This window comes from Bidens hawaiensis, unplaced genomic scaffold, assembly GCF_021521415.1.
Source record: "Bidens hawaiensis isolate Kalapana, Puna unplaced genomic scaffold, B.hawaiensis_p1.1 tig00006061_1, whole genome shotgun sequence".
NCBI lineage: Eukaryota > Viridiplantae > Streptophyta > Magnoliopsida > Asterales > Asteraceae > Bidens > Bidens hawaiensis.
In genome coordinates, this window is record NW_027491400.1 from 1187397 (window position 1) to 1202381 (window position 14985).

The following is a 14985-nucleotide window of genomic DNA, read 5'->3' on the forward strand; positions in this document are numbered from 1 at the left end:
TTAATCTTAAATATATATATATATATATATATACACGATAGTAACGATACATCCATACATTCTCTCAAACTATCAGATTGTTTTATTTGTAAATGGAGGTTTCTCATGCATTTGACATGAATTCACGGGTATGGGTCTTACCAAACCCAGATAGCCCTTAAACGGGTTATAACATCTCATTAAATTAAAAATTAATTTAACAAAATATTTGATATGAAGATTCTATAAAATAGAAATATACTAAAAATTAGTATCATATTTTTTAAAATATATATATATATATATATTATAATTATGAAACATTTTTGTAGTGTAAAAATAAACGGGTCATTGGTCTCACTAAGCCCAACTAGCTTTAAGCCGAGTTATAACATCCCATTTATTTGTGAAACTCTTTTATAAGCAAATCCTGAATATATTATTAACTTCCTTATGATAAATAAAATTAAAATAAAAAAATATATAAATATTAGAAACAAATATTGTAAAACAACCTCATAATACGGGGATAAAAACTAGTCTTGCTATAAATTATTACATTTATATGTAATATTGATAGTTTGATAAAAACAATATTTATAATTGCATTTAACAAATGATATATTTATGTAATCCAAATTGACGAAACAAAATATGTAGGATGATTAGTCGTGATTTGTTTACACAAAAAAAAATCACGACTAATCATCCTACATATTTTGTTTCGTCAATTTGGATTACATAAATATATCATTTGTAACGCAATTATAAAAAATGTTTTTTAATCAAAATATCAATATTACACTTAAATTAGACACGCATATACTATTTACACTGGTTTTAGTTGGATATTAGCAATGAATGATTTGAGCTAGGCTTTGCGAGATTGTCAGTTTGAATCCTGAACCCACCAATGTTTTCGACTTTTCGTCCAATCGTGTGTTACCCTAAAGAGTTCTGCTCTTGTGGTGACACAACGATTGTTTACTTGGCAGTTGATAGTAACGTTTCCCGGGTGAACACCTAAGCCAAACTCTGAAGCCAACGTGGGCCAGGTTAAGACAACATAGTCTGGTCGAAATGCGTAACATGACTCTCTAAATTGGGAAGTACGGTGGTCTAACACACAAGAAAATCGTCGTTTTGAAAATATCTAAAGGGATGAAAGAAATTGAATGCAACACATGATACGTGTTGGTGACTGAGTGATATGAGCATCAAAGTCAGTATAAAAATTGTCTATATATAGTAATCAACTTGACTGACTATATGGACCATACGACTTTTGGAGAGCATGCCAACTTTTATAGACTTACCATAAATCTATTAAGTATAACATTTTTCACATATCATACGTGTTCGTATAAAATCTTATATTATTCTCAATTTTTCATACATGTCCATATAACTCAAATCGTGAATTGCATTTTGTAACCTTCGTGTAATGGAACATACAAAAGACACGTCAACCTCAGAAATGAGATTCTCAGCATCATTGGTTACAACTTACAAGAATGTGATAAAATTGGTCTGAGTTTTACGCATCCCATAAATAATATTATAACTAATTAAAAGGGTATAATCAGATCAGATATGGTATGGATAGTACATAATCAGTACTTGGTGTCTGGAAAAAGGTGAGGATGACGTAAAGTCGTCATGCCATCAACACGTGTCTTTTTAGACTATCTTATCCTCAAAGATACTAAGAGAACACGGTAAATGTCTATATATAGACTCTACTAGGCTAGCCCCTTTTCTAAATTTGAGATAGATGTGCAGGATAATGTGCAAGATTCAATGCACGATATGCTTTTACTTCGTTATCGTATCATATATTCATATATACGAATAGTTTTATTATTTAAGTTGAAACAAAATATCAAAAGCTATGGGTTTTCACAAAGTGGTCTAAGAAATATATGTGAATTGCATTTTGTACCTTTAGTAGGGTGGCAACTTTTGACATGACTTGAACTTGACATAAAAATACGGGTTTTAGGTTGACTAACAGGACCCGTTAAACTAATGGGTTAGTTCTGGTTGACTAACACGGCCGTTTAAAAAAGGGCCGAGTTCAAGTTGACCCATTAACCCGTTTAAGTATTGAAAATAACTTTAATAATTATATTCTTGTTTTTGTTTTTTCCGTTTTCCATTTTTTCCAATTTCCAATCCAATCTCAAGATTTTTAATATTTATATAAAATATAAATTCATATTACTCATTTGCTCCACCGAATCTTAATTTTATCCATTTTTTTAGAAGTCTTTTAATTTTGTTGATAAATGTGTTAAACGGGTCGTTTTTGGGTCAACCCGAATTCGTGTGTGCGGATTAGGGTTAAAATCTTTGATACAAATAATAATATAGTCGTGTTCGGGTTGCACAATTCAACCCGTCAACCCAACACGACAAAATGGACGATAAAGGGGGGGGGGGCGACGAGAACTTGTCGCCTGTTTGTGTGTGTATTATTATATATATATATATATGTTGTGTGTGTGATATATATATATCTATATATATATGTGTGTGTGTGTATGGGGCTTAAATACCATTACACCCCTAAAACAAAAACCCACATTTTGCTGACTGGGCGCCACATGTCACAAGTAGCCCCATTTTGTAGCCTCTCCACTATACATAGTCTTATGCACAACTCTACAGTTTGTGAAACACCACTTGTTTATTCCTAGCTATCGATATGTTTTTACTATTTACCGATCAACAAATCATGTTATTATTATTATTATTAATTCTGCATGATACGGAAAGGCTATAACAAGCAAAGACAAAAAATGAAAATAAAAATCACGACGGGATCTAAAGTTCACACAAGTAGGATTCTGCAGGATTTTGAACTGCAGAGTGAGATCTTACTCTCAAATATATCAAGAGGACAAGAAAATCTCTATATATAGACTAGCACTTGTCCTAAATTTGACCGTATCAGGTATGCGCAAGATTCAATGCATGGTTTCAGGTATTTCGGATATTTAAAATATACGGTCTACTATTCAAGTTCTTAAATACTTTGGCCGATAACTATTTGCTTAACGGTAATCGGAATAAATGCATTACATGTTTAACCATCTTCTGCTTAACGGTAAACTCTTTTGTTTACTTCCCCATATCTTATAATCCTATGTGAAAGATATTTGACATAAAATATTATTCAATTAAAACAAGTGCACTTGCATCAGCAAAAATATATAGAGGAAGTGTGATGTGATCTAAGTAACATGGCTGAGAAATATTTTGATTTGTTGGCCATGTTGACAAAAACATCAGTATCCCAGGAAAAGTGTGTTGACGCCGTATTTTAATAGCCGAAATATATTTACGTGGGCCCTACCTCACCGGATAAAATATGAGAATCCTACGTACACAATCTGCTTAGACATATATTATACTAGAACATAAATAACATACAACCATACACTTTAATGAATATAAAAGATTAAAAACTAGTCATTACAAAACTTTTTTGGCTTATAAAACCACAAGACTGCTACCAAAATATTCAAATCAAACCAACTTTAGTAATAACCGAAACTGAGAGAATGGAAGCAAATGCAGATATTTCATTTACCAGTGTCATGACGGTTGCTCAAGCGTGCCAACAAAGCATACCTCAGCAGTATGTTCTCCCTCCTTCCCAACGATCAAACAATATCTTCGTTGACCAAGTTTCTACCGTACTCCCTGTCATTGACCTTTCCATGATGGACCACCCTGCACACAAGTCCCAAGTAATTCATCAAGTTCATGCTGCCTGCAGCCAACTTGGATTCTTTCAGGTATTGATTATTATAAAAAATATTGCATATAGCAAAACATATACATACATCGGTATTTTATAGTGCACGAATGCATGCATTTATCTTTGAATATATATAAAGAACTTCTGTCTATTGAAGGTGATAAACCATGGAATTCCTACCTCGGTTATAAAAGACGCACTGGACTCTGCTGAAGCATTCTTTGATTTGCCAAGTGATGGGAAGATGTGTTTTGCTTCAGCTGATGTTCACAAGCCCGTAAGATACGGCACGAGTATGAATCACGGGACGGATCAAGTGTTCTACTGGAGAGACTTCATCAAGCACTATGCTAATCCCATATCCGAATGGATTCATTTGTGGCCATCCAATCCTCCAACTTACAAGTAACTGAAATAATCAAGTTCTATTTTTCTTTTATTAAAAACGCTCGATTACTAAATTACTTATATTTCATATAGAGAAAAGATGGGAAGCTATGGAACGGCGATGAACGTATTACATAAGAAGTTAATGGAAGTGGTTTTTGAAAGCCTAAGCCTGAATGCGAATTACTTACACGATGAAATCAAAGACGGTTCTCAAGTGATAGCTGTGAACTGCTACCCGTCTTGCCCTGAACCAGAGCTTGCATTAGGGATGCCACCACACACGGATTATGGTACCATCACCGTTCTGAATCAAAGCCATCAAGGGCTTGAAATTATGGACCATGACAAGCACTGGCACCCTGTTCCGTTCATAAAAGACGCGTTGATAGTTCAGTTGGGGGATCAATTTGAAGTAATAAGCAATGGCAGATACAAAAGTATCCCACATCGGGCAACTCTCAACGTGCAAAGGAAGCGGTTTTCGATTGCAAGTCTTCATAGTATGAAGTTGGACACTAAGGTTGGACCGGCACCGGAGCTAGTCGATGAAGAACACCCTGCAGCCTACAAAGAAGGGAGCTTTGGTGAATTTCTTGATTACATCTCGGCTAAATCTCTAACCGAATACAAGTACATTGACATGCTGAAAAAACCATGAAAGATGGAAATTGAATGAAGTGTTCAACACAAACCTGCATTACATATTTACATTATTATTACTATTTCTATTGATTCACTGCTTTATAGTTGTGTGTCACTACTAGTTTAGTGACCACTGACCAGTGACCAGCTTATGTTTTATTGATTAATTCACAATATCCTGCAATTTACTTACTATTATTACATATAAATGTCCCTATAAAGACATAAAGTTGGAGTGTTGGACCAGTAGAAAGTTTCAAATGTGGTATACATTAAATATTTCATATAAGTTACAAGTCAACAAACATTCTACTAATATAGCCCTTTTGAGGCATTTAAGCCATTAAACTACTACACAAAATGGAACCCAAAATGTTTAGTGACAGAACTCTATACAAGTTGACTCTTGTGGGACTACAGGTCAAAGTCAAAACACCATCTTTAAATTTATTAAAAAAAGAAAAGAAAAAAAAACTGAAACATAGTGACAAACATCTAACTTAACAATATTCAGTTGATCAAGTTGATACTACATCCTACACGGACGCTACAGCAGCACTTAATCGAATCAAAGCACCGACAAACAACTTTAGGTTTCTCTTCATCTACTTTAGAAATGCATATCTACTGCTTGTCTTAACATACTTCATTATAATTACCTCATAATGATATTGATAATATAACGAAGACATTTAATACCTTTCTGAATTCGGTCATTTTCCGACATATTTCCCTAAATATCACATAATAAAAACGCATGCACGATTCTATTTCTACTGTTCTACATCTTACAATTTGATTGCAATGATTTAAACAACCGATTTGGAAACTAATTAAGCTGATGATAATAAGTTACAGCAGCTACAGATTAACTTTTGATCAACTTATCAACGGACTTCAATATTTCATCCATCTAAATTAGGTCGCCCTGCTTGCGGTGTGCACATATAATGTATATATGTGTGAACCCTCGGGTGGGCAAAAGTGAAATTGCACTAATTTTGACGTTATTTTACTAATCTCGAGAAAATAACGTTAAAAGTGGCGGAAGGTTAATCAGGCATCATGTGGTGGCGCTGATAGCTGAAAGACAAGGGAACATGCACCAATCAGCGGTATCCCGATGGTTGAGTGTTATGTGCCTTATGTCCAAGGCTTGATGGAAAAATACTATCGAGCCGGGGGTCTCACCGGAAGCAGCCTCTCTATTCCTAAAGGGTAGAGGTAAGGCTGTCTACATCTTACCCTCCTCAGACCCTACCATAGCTTTGCTATTGGTGGGACATACTGAGTACGATGATGATGATGATTTAAACACACAACTCGACTTTAATTCCGTACAAACTATGATTACACAGAAATTCTATTAATCTAGCTAGGGTTTGGATTCTCGAATTGAATCTAGTAAGAATGATAATTAGAAACGAGAGAGGTGAAACGGATTACCTGAGATTGAGATAAATGGCAACGGTGGAGGCGATTAACAGGATTCGATCAGCGGCAGCGTCGACCGATGGTAATGGTATGATATGATCGCCATGGAAGGTGTTGCAGCTAGAAATTAAGCATCAATGGGAGATGCTGACGTTGTTATTTAAATATTTGCCGCTAAAAATAACCGTTACTTAAATATTAAGGTTCCTTTTAAATAATTTATTAATATATCATATGCCACGTAATAAATAATATTACCACATATAAATATAATAAAAAAATCTATATAATATCTTTTATTATTCACGACTATGTTTGATCTCCACTTGTGTTACTTTGATAGATATTGACAACGGAGGATTTGAATTAGTCATTGTAAAGTTGTTAGTACGAATCCTGAGCTCACCCGAGTTTTGTCCCATCGTATGTTACGCCAGAGAAGTATGATCTTGTGGCGGCACAATGACTGTCAATTAGCAGCTGATAGTATGGTTTCTCGGGGAAACGCCCAAGCTAAACTCTGAAATTAGTGCGGGCCATGTTAAGATATAGTATGGCCAGAGTACGATAACGAGACTTTTTAAATTTGAAATTGATGTGACTTAACACATGAGAAAGTCGTTGTTTAATAAAAATATAATGACGTGGATGATATGGGACCTACCACACTAAAATAATCAAATAAAAAATATACTTATTGTGGATTTGAGGAGACTTAACACCACCTATGTGACAAAGATATTTGTTTTTAAACTTTTTTAAGTTTGACAAATAAATATCAAATCTAACTAGTTCACAATTTACACCTTTTTAAGTAAACAAATGATAGATTAAATCGTTTGTAACTATTGCTAATCTAGTACAAATTAAATTGCCATATAAAAATAAATCTTGTAGACAAAAGTGATTTGTTAATTACCTTTGTTGAAGATAGAGCATAGTAACTAATAAAGATGTGGTTATGTAGAATATGTGATATAAATACCATAACCTTCAAATGAATCTCAACTAGAATCCGAAGAACTGTCAAGAACAATACTAACCTTCTTGAATGAAACACGAGAAATCACAAGTTCTCCAGCTTATGTGGAAAAAACTCAGACGCAGAATCTAGATTTTAGGAGAATGAATTAAATAGCGAACGCAAGTTTATTTGTTCTTAGGGGTATCAGAATATTTACTTACCACATCTTGAGCCAACTATTACAGATGTCTTCTTAGCAAACACGTTGAATACCCTTAGTTTGTGTGAATCACTCTCTATTAGCAAAAACACTAGCAAAAACACGAAGGTGGATCTTCTTTGTTGGAGCGGTATGATCAGTCTGACCTTCGTTGGATCGTCAAATTGTGTTGAGTATATATATGAGATTGTGTTTCAAATATGAGAGCTTGTGGCAATTAAGCAAGTTATGCACTTACCTTATATATGTATAGGTACTACAAACAATTCGGAAAAGTTATGACGTCGTATTTTCAAATACAAGTTTACCGACTTATTTATGTTTGTTTGGATTGCGATATTTAGAAAATTTGAAGAAATCTCAAGACTCATGCTTTCGTGTGGAATGATAAGAGTTAAAGTTTCTTAAGTTACTAGATATTACAGGCATGCATTCTTACCACTAGTAAAAAACGGTGTTGATCATAGGCGGACCTATTCAATGGAAACCCGCACCCCATGATTTTATAGTGATATACAAACGATTTAATCCCGATCGCCCCTAGGAAAATTTTACACCGCTCCCATCAAACAGTTTTTGGGATTAATCAAGACAATTAATTTGTATAATTTGAAATCAGTAAAACAATAAATTTGGATAATTCAAGCCTATGTTAAACAACTAAGCAATGAATTTTCTTTTTTTTCTTTTTTTTTTTAAATATAGATGATATGGCAATAAAATAAGTTTTAAATTAGTTTAACACTTATGATTTATGTAATCAAATATCTAAATATGGAAAGAAATTGAATGCATACATGTTAAAGAGTGATGTGAGGCTCAAAATATGGATATAAGTTGACGTCTATATATAGCTATTAACATGGCTAGCCCCTTTCCTAATTTGGAGTGATTATAAATGTATATTTTTATTTATTTCTTATTTTTATTTAGTTGAAACTTAAAAAGGTGATAATGTTTTTTGACACGTACACGTACACTACAATTAAGAGTGTATGTTGTGGGGGCGTTAAAGTCCACGTGGACAATTTCATTGACAAAGTCCATCACACAAAAAAGCACGAGATGCACCGAGGCGACAAGAGTCCCGAGCCAAGGCGTATGACGAAGGGCTTAATGTACGCGTTGTTTTAACATAAATAACCTTTATATATGATTTAATATATAAATTGCATACATGTATAACCTACAAAGCTTGCTATACAACATCCTGATGCACAAAAAATCATAGTGTACAAGAAGTGTGCGCCTCAAGCATTTTAGGTGTGCCTATCGCACACATCGCGCATTAAGTCGTTCTAAGCCCACATACTTGTGCATCGGTGCGTCTCACACCTAGGCACGTTGTCTTAAACCAAGACGATACCCCATTCAGCTTTGCCAGCCTCACGACCCTAAATCACAAACAAAAATTAACTATTTTTATTTTCAATTATTAAATATATATATATACTCAATAACGCATCTCTAGCTCACTTCATACTTTCACTCACACTCTTTTGAGTGTAAAAGGTGAAAGCCCTTATGCTAACTAAGCACTTAGGTGACACGATTACCCTTTTTCGCATTGCATTTTTCACTCTTGCCAAAAACACAAACACAAAGCCTTACAAAGTTACAAATTGTTATGAATACAATGTTTTAACGTAGATCTTAAAATGCTATCTACTTTTATATGTTTTTTAAGACTATCCATAATGCTATGGACGTCATCAAATGTCCTTAGGTATCACATCATCTATTACATCATATCTTTATAAATCCTTAAACCCCACATTCATTTCTAACCATACAAATATGTTTATCATTCTTAGTTTTCACCTCATCATCAGTGACAAACCCACATAATAAAATTTCACAAGAGTCGAAAGAGGGTTGGTGTCACGAATTCATAGAGTCAGTAGAGAGTTTAAAATATTTATCTTTAAAGAAATACAAGGACAAAGGTCATATGATCGTATATGAATCAAAGTTGCAATCCAATAGAAAGATGAAATGATATCATCCATGTCCTATGTGACACGTGTGCACAATAATTTGCTTAAAAATCACGTAGAAGAAACACTCAAAATCTCTAAACAATAACATAGGTCTCTCCTAAATTTGAGAAATAATAATAATAATAATAATAATAATAATATGCATGATTCAAATACTCGATGCATGATATATGACAGAGAAACATATACATGGTTTATTAATTATTATTATATTATTCAGTTGAAGCAAAATATTAAAAAAAAACTATGGGTTTCAAAAACCAATACAAGTGTATGTGAACTGCATTTTGTATCCCTAGAATTATAAAACGTACAAATAGGGTGTTAAACGAGTTGTGTTCGTGTGTTGACGGGTTCGACCCGACCCAAACTCAAAATTTGACATGAACCAAAACCCGAAAATCATATAAGTCTCATGAACCTGAATACGACACGCATATTCACGGGCTGACTCAAACACAACATGTTTGACACAACATATTAATACACTTCAAATTAATATTTCAATTTTATATAAAAACAATTGGATTTTGATTACAAAAGTTATAAATTGTTAATAAAATACCCAACCAATATAATTTAATACATAAAAGATAAAACACGCTTTAAGAAAATAAAATAAAAGGAAAATTGGTTAAATAGGTAACTTGCAAAACCAACTGGATCAACTGGGTTGACCTGAACCCGGCTCATTTTTACCAAACTCAAGCCCGTGTATTTCGTATTAGGTTCATGTCGTGTCATAAATTCACACCTCCACGTAAAAACCACAATCAAACTTGAAATAAGATTCTCAACACCATTAGTTACAAGAATGTCATTTGAATAATGTTGGTAACAAGATATAGACCAATAGATGTTCGTTTGATAAAATATGGATGATCCTCGTCTTTATATGAATTAAAATATGGATGAGATAGCCTGATAGGTAATTTTCTCGACATCTGCTTGACCATCTTCGACAACTGGAGCATTGTCTGCTTTGACATTGACAGCAGGAGCGTTTTCGGTAGATCTTGTGAAAGAGGTTTCATAACCAGAAAAATGTTACGTCAGTTATTCAGGTTGTTTGTGACAATTTTTTTTCCAAAAAAATTAAAAGTGTAAATATTGGATTTTTTTTATATATAAAAATACGATTTATATAGAGGAGATTGAGTAACTAACGGGTAAAAAAACTTTGTTTTACCCGTTTAGAAATGGTAATAAATTTGAATTTTCTCAATTTTTATTTTATAAAAACCATAAAATTTGTACTCGTGTGTGTGGAGACCGCCTTACCATGTCCATTGAAGGTTTGGATTTGCAGCCGAGCATCATCCGAACACCCTCCACATCTTCAGTCGTCCGAAATTTTTGAAAATTCCAGACGACCCCGACGTACGGAATTTCCAAAAATTTCCGGCAAGATTTCAACACTAATCATCGGTTTCCGCGCGAGATTCAGACCAAAATCAACGGTTTCCAGCGAGATTCCAGCCAATTTCCGGCAAAAAAATGTTTGTGTATGTATAAAACTAAAAATTTCATATAAAAATGTTTGCGCATATATATAATATTCTGATCCGATTAATCCTTATTAATCGCTAGTCCTCACCTCACCGCACGACCACCGACTAGCGATTTTTACAACACTGCTTGCAGGCAGAGCCAGCCATGGCATATGGCAGAGTGGTCGACGGCCATAAGCCCAACTACCCGCTAGGCCCGATTTTTTTTTATTAAAAATTATATGCGTTTTTATGAAAAACTATATGTATATTAAATGTTTAAATTCAGTTACATAACAATTAACTTGGTGTAGTGGCGTAGGCGTATGACTCCCAACCAAAAGGTTGTGGGTTCTAGTCTCATTTGAGGCATGTTTAAGCTTACTTTTTATGCATTAGTTTTTTACACAACCAAAATCATAGAAGCTAATTTAAAAATTAAATTGTTTAAATCCAACAAAATACTCTTTTGACTAAAGTCCCAAAATATTTTTCGCCTTCGGCCCAATTTTTTTTTCAATTCTCGAAATCGGCCCTGCTTGCAGGTATCTTTTTGTACTTTATCATAGTTTTGGGGTGTTTCTTCAGATTTCTCAAATATAGAATAAAGTAGGAACCAAGTATCAATGAAAAAGTTAAAATCTGTCTTTTTAGAGAACATGGCTGACCCAACAATAGATAATAATCTAATAATAAATAATGCAAATGGATAGGCTTACAACAATAGTCAACAACTTCATTAAATGGTCATCATGTAATGCAGCAAAATGAGTAAACATTACTCTCTAAAATGAATAACTTATCATGTACAACTCCAGCAATTCTTAGTTTATAGGACACAGAGAACACGCGCAATTGTGTTTACCGAAATCAAACACGTGAACGAAGACCAGAAATCTAACATCAAACGTGCGTATTTGCATTTACTGATCAACGAATAGTGCAGGATACGGAAGTAGACTTGCATCAGCAAAAAAAGATTTAGGAGAAGTGTGATCTAAGTAACATGATTTGAGGAATATTTTCTTTCGGGGACCAAGTAGACTAAAATATTTAAAACCAGTGTGCCAAAACCGGAAAGGTGAAAGAGGCGGCGTTAACATAGCCTAAAATATAAAAAGAGAATCCTACTTTCCTCCTGATTTCCTAATACACAAAATCTGCTTTTGACATTTATTGTACTAGTACATAAATAGCATACAGCCATACACTTAAATAGTTAAATGTATATAAAATAGACACTAGCAAACTTTTTAGCTTATAAAAACACAAGACTGCTACCAAAATATTCAAATCAAACCAACTTTAGTAAGAACCGAAACAGAGAGAATGGAAGCAAAGGCAGATATTTCATTTACCAGTGTCATGGCGGCTAAACAAACATGCCAACAAAACATACCTCAACAGTATGTTCTTCCTCCTTCCCAACGACCAAACGTTACCATCGTTGACCATATTTCTACCGTACTCCCTGTCATTGACCTTTCCATGATTGACCACCCTGCACACAGGTCCCAACAAATTGACCAAGTTCAAGCTGCCTGCAACCAACTTGGCTTCTTTCAGGTTCAATTAATAAAAAAACATGCATATAGCAATGCATATACATACATCAGTATATAAGATGACTTATTGAGCTTTCAAAGCTATACATATGTCAAATTTTTACTCCTCACGGTACCAAAAAGGGCAAAGAAATTCATTTTGGTCAAGATAGCACAGATGGTTGGACTAATATCATTTTTAAAAATATTATTTACAAAAAAGAACAGTTGAGAATTGAGAAGGAGTTTCGACGTATATATAGTGCATGAATGCATGCATTTATCTTTGATATTATATTTTGCTCGAATAAAGAACATTGTCTATTGAAGGTGACTAACCATGGAATTCCTACCTCACTCATGAAAGACGTGCTAGACTCTGCTGAACAATTCTTTGATTTGCCAAGTGATGAGAAGATGTGTTTTGCTTCAGCAAATGTTCACAATCCTGTAAGATATGGCACTAGTATGAATCATGGGACTGATAAAGTGTTCTACTGGAGAGACTTCATCAAGCATTATGCTAATCCCATATCAGAATGGATCCATTTATGGCCATCTAATCCTCCAACTTACAAGTAACTAAGCTTATCAAGGTCTACGCTTCTTTCACCAAAAATGGCAGCATTAACTTGAATTGCTTATATTTCATACAGGGAGAAGATGGGAAGCTATGCAAAGGCGGTGAATGTATTACAAAAAAAGTTAACAGAAGTGGTTTTTGAAAGCCTGAGCCTGAATGCCAAATACTTGGATAATGACATTAAAGAAGGTTCTCAAGTGATGGCTGTCAACTGCTACCCGTCTTGCCCTGAACCAGATCTTGCACTGGGGATGCCGCCACACACGGATTATGGTACGCTTACTATACTAAACCAAAGCCATCAAGGACTGGAAATCATGGACCATGACAAAAATTGGCACTCTGTTCTCTTTATAAAAGGTGCATTGATAGTTCAGCTGGGGGATCAACTTGAAGTGATAAGCAATGGAAGGTACAAGAGTATCCCACATCGGGCAATTCTCAACATGCAAACAAAACGGTTTTCAATTGCAAGTCTGCATATTATGCAGTTAGACAAAAAGGTAGGACCCGCACCGGAGCTAGTTGATGAACAACACCCTGCTGCATACAAAGAAGGGAGCTTTACTGAATTTCTTGATAACATTTCCATTAAATCGCTTACAGAAGGGAAGTACATTGACATGCTGAAAATCCGATGAAAGATGAAACATGAGTTAAGTATAAAATATACAACTACTCATAAAGACCGAATTCATCACAACTTTCAACCATTAGAAGATGCATTACATTACTACTATTTCATTTCTATTTCATTTAAATTAGTGCTTTATAGTTCTATGTCACATGCTTGTGAGAGAATTGGCATAGAACAACCAATTAAACTTCACTACTATTTAGTGATAATCTTACTGTTATTAATCAATACACAATATGAAGCAATTTATTTACTACTTTCCTTCTAAGTACAACTTATAGACAAACGTTAAATAAACAACTACTCATAAAAACATCCGAACATGAGTGAGGCATAAAATAAATAACTACTCATAAAAGCACAAGCCGCTCGAGCCCAAATATAAGCTCACTTGATAAACGAGCCCGAGCCGCTCGCGAACTACTCAAGATTGACTCATGAAAAAGCACAATCGAGCTGAGCTTAAACGAGCCCAAGCCTAAGATTGAGCCTAAATATAGGCTCACTCAATATACGAGCCCGAGCTTCACTTATCTATCGCCTCACGAGCCTAAACGAGCTTATTATTTATATATAATGTTTATAAAAATAATATATATAATGTTTAAGAAAATAAGTAAATAATAAATCATATATACTATTTTATATTTAAAATTATAATTGAAATATATATAGACACACCCAGTTATAAATGTATAAAAACTAATTAGTAAATACAAACGAGCCGAGCCGAAGCTCGAGCATGAAAAACTACTCATGAGCCGAGCTCGAGCTTTAGAAATAGAAGTCGAAATAAGCCGAGCTCGAGCTCAGTGTAAGTTAAACGAGCCGAGCTCGGGCTCGGCTCATTTACAAATTCTATGTCACATGCTTGATAGGAATTGGCATAGAACAACCATTTAAACTTCACTATTAGTTTAGTGATCATCTTACTTTTATTAATCAAATAACAATATGAAGCAATTTATTTACTACTAAGTATGCAACATATTCAATTTGACTACACTAATAACCATTACTAGTAAATATTGTCGAATTCAGCCATAAATAAATAAATAATACAACGCAACTGTAACTTGGTAAAAGCTATGTATATATGTATATATAGACACACACAATTATAAATGTACAGAAATTAACTAGTAGATATAAACGAGCCGAGCGAAAGCTTGGCCTTGAAAAACTACTCACGAGCCGAGCTCGAGCGTTAGAAACAGAGGTCAAAACGAGCCACGCTTGAACTCAAGCTCTATGTAAATCAACGAGCCGAGCTCACGCTCCGTCTCAGCTCGGCTCGTTTACAAACTCTATGTCACATGCTTGTGAGAGAATTGGC

At 34.3% G+C, this 14985-nt stretch overlaps 2 pseudogenes; both read left to right on the top strand.

Annotated features, from left to right (window-relative positions):
• The first annotated feature begins 3545 nt into the window (after positions 1-3545).
• Positions 3546-4808, top strand: LOC143631373 (flavanone 3-dioxygenase 3 pseudogene; annotated as a pseudogene).
• Positions 4809-12214: 7406 nt separating this feature from the next.
• Positions 12215-13653, top strand: LOC143631374 (flavanone 3-dioxygenase 3 pseudogene; annotated as a pseudogene).
• Positions 13654-14985: the final 1332 nt, after the last annotated feature.